The sequence below is a fragment of the Halyomorpha halys genome, unplaced genomic scaffold, assembly GCF_000696795.3.
Source record: "Halyomorpha halys isolate HHAL.00 unplaced genomic scaffold, Hhal_1.1 Scaffold1382.1, whole genome shotgun sequence".
NCBI classification, from domain to species: domain Eukaryota; kingdom Metazoa; phylum Arthropoda; class Insecta; order Hemiptera; family Pentatomidae; genus Halyomorpha; species Halyomorpha halys.
Window position 1 is genome coordinate 164,700 of NW_027109974.1, and position 3,367 is coordinate 168,066.

Consider the following 3,367-nt stretch of genomic DNA (forward strand, 5'->3'; position numbering starts at 1 on the left):
GTCCTGTAACCATTGAAGGGGGAGAGGGTCTAGGAATAGGATTAGAATGGATGTGAAGTAGAATCGGGCTATGATCTGAAGAGAGGTCATCTAAAGATTCTTCACTCCTTAAAATAAGAAATCGAAAAACAAATAAAAAGAAAATTGTTGGAATACAAAAACAAAAAATCATTCCAACTATGTTTCAAATAATACCCCTTGTAAAGACAGTCTTTTTTTCATGGAGGGAATGGGGGCTGGGTATGAGAAAGTAAAACTAGAACAAAATAATACTAAATATCTTATTGTTGCTGCAATCTGTTTTCTTGACCTCAAAACACCAATATCTCTCCAAAATTGAACTATTTTCGCACAAGTTAGATATATCATTGAAATCCTGTTAAAATGATGCAACTTCCCTCAAGACTGTACCTCGAAAATTCATTTCCTAAGTTTCTACCAAGTATTTCAGAGTATTGTTTAGTTTTATTTGCTTAGTTGCGCTCTCCATCTCAAAACGTTTTCGTCGAATCCTGATTAAATTTACAAAACAAACACCCTGGAGTGCACCCATATAATTAAAAACAATTATTATATAATAGGGTTATAGAATGGTGACATTATGTGTAAACTTACACAAAAAAAAAACAGACGAATTTGTAGACTTCTTCTTTTTTGAATTCGGTTATTAAAGCGGTTTGTCCTTTCAACCTCAATCGATACTACATGCAGTAAGTGCTCTTTAAATGCCTCTTCTGCAGATAACATTTCAAAATGTCAAAACTTATGTCTGAAAAAATTAAGTAGAAAAGAAAAAGAAATTGTCTTTATACATCAACTCAATATATAAACATGTTATATTACATGTTTTACAAACTATTATTACGATGTTCACTAAAAATTTGAGAGTTTAGTTTTTCGAATTATCGTTTATTAACTTATAATTTATTGGAACCATGAATGGTTGGAACGTTTCATTTTAAGGAACAGTTTCTCAAATTATTGATAAGGAAATTACAGAGAATAGAATAAAAATAAATTTGATGCCACCAATAATTACAGGGAACTATTGCCAATATCATTGGCTGAAGCTTTTCCAAAACAGGAGATTTGTCATTTTCGTAACAAGTATTGTTGTTTTTTGGCCTGATGATCAATGTGTTGGCAAAATGTCGATAGATGAGTCATTTGCCGGAATAGTAGAGACTCAAACAATTAATTTACGTTTCTTAAGGATGTTTTTTCTTTTATATTAAGAAATAAATTTCGATTTTATACTACCAAAACGCAATGAATAATTTGAAAATAATCAGAAAGATTGTTTAGTTGTTTTGTTAACTGTGAATTATATTTTATCTCTTTCAATAATTATAGAACATAGACAAGTAAAATTATACTTATATTGTAACAATTTTAATGTAAGAGCATGTCGGGGTTGTCTGGTCTTAGGCGGTTCTCCAGCCTGATATCCACTTGACAGAAGGCCCACGACAAGGCGTATTCAATAATAAGATAGGAACGGCCGTGCCAGAGGATGAGCCCTGGACACTGACTAGGTAGAGGAGGTCTAAGTGAGAGAGTCTGAGGTAGAGTAACAGTTCTAGTTGCCGAGATGAAGCGGACGGACTAGAGCCGGGGAGAGACGGGAAATTACACTGGTTGCCGAGATGAAGCGGACGGACTACGATTGCAGGAGAGAAGATTGGCCATCGTCTTAGGTCTGCGTACAAAGAAACAACTTTTGCGAGTATAGATTGGCAATGAACTTCTCTTACTCAATCAGTGTGTACGCCACCAGTGCCATGACTAGACCCAGGTGAGGAGATGGATCTAAGATCAAATTTGGGATTTAGAGTCCCTTATTTATAGGCCTAGTCCTTGCGGCTGTGACCGAGAAGCGGTTGGTACATGTCTGTTTGAGATAGGTTCGTGCATTATTTTGGTTTCGTTTATTAATCATTCTATTGACATTGTTAAGTGTTTGGTACAGACATTATTAATATATAAAAATGACAATGTGTTTTTTACAAAATGAAGTAATAAGTAAATTTGAGAGCTTCGGTGAGGCTCGAGGTGCAGCTCTCTGGTGAGCTCTTACTAAACGTGCATGCAAAATGCAACGTGAATCTGCTGCAAGAAGTACAGTCAATTACATCCGAAGAAAATAATGAATGGTCAGTCGTTGTGGGTCGAAAGAGACCCTTTTCATCACTGGATCCACGAATATATACAAAACAAGTTAATAACGTAAAAACTCACAACATATAGGACTCTCTTTTATGCATGCCTACTGAGGGAACCCAAGGGGAAATCAAAATAAATAGTCAGTAATAAAATAAACCTACTACCCATATTTTTAAATAATGTTCAAAATATTAATGATTTAATTTCTTTCTTTAAAAAATAAATTGGAACTACTTATTTTGAAATTTAATCGACTGTTAGAAATATTTGAATCATATAGCTGTCCGCTGTTTGAAAAGAGTGAAAGCCGAATATCATACTTACCACCTGGAGGAAGATAAGAAACCAAGATAGTTATCAATGGCCTTCACTCATCAATACCATTCTCCACAATAAAAGAAGAATTTCATGTTCTCAGCTACAAAGTCTCAAATGTTAGTGATGATATTTCGACCAGAACTACACCTTCTCTTAATATTTGTTTACTGACATCACGAAACAAATATTTAATGAAAACATATTTGAAATAAATCATAATTATTATACTAGGATAAAGGTGGAAGAATTGAAGAAGAAAAAAAAAATACCACAGGGCCATAGACCTCAAGGATATGCCCACACCGAAAAAAAAAACTGTAATCATCATCCACGTTGTGTACGTTAGAGTTTTTTTCTTTTTTCTTTTTTTTCCGATCCCTCTAAAACAGAAATAAAAGTGAATTAATAAGTGCATTACTGTGAAAAAGAAAAGTAATTCGTGTTGGGTCTTACCTTTTACTACCTTTGGTATTTTAAGGTTACCTGTTATGTTTAATGTTACATATGAGCTATCCATTCTAAAAAGGAGCTATTTTAATTCCGGCGGTGAGGGGCCTCCTCGTGTTGTATCGCATAGAAGATAAAATAAAAACATTAATTAATAAAGACAATAGATAATGGTGAAATAATAAGAAAAACAGCAAGAAATCGAAACAGAAGTGTGGGGGAGGGGGAGTGGGTGCATCAGTAGATGGAGTTATGAGGTGATGTTAATACGGTTTTTGGAACCTTTCCTGCCCTGCCATCTCGCAGGAAGGGGGGGTGGAGTGATAGACTGAAATACTGGATTGAAGGAAGCAGGGAGACTCAAAGAATTTAATGTGTCTCCGTGTGATGTGTTGTTGTACAGTTTCTAACTGTAGTTCGTTATGAATGTGTGTCATGT

At 34.7% G+C, this 3,367-nt stretch overlaps 1 protein-coding gene across 2 annotated transcripts in view; it reads left to right on the plus strand.

Annotated features, from left to right (window-relative positions):
- The window catches only part of LOC136795936 (uncharacterized), a gene marked incomplete at its 3' end in the record, with an annotated part of 115,567 nt that overhangs the window by 37,394 nt on the left and 74,806 nt on the right, over window positions 1-3,367 (plus strand).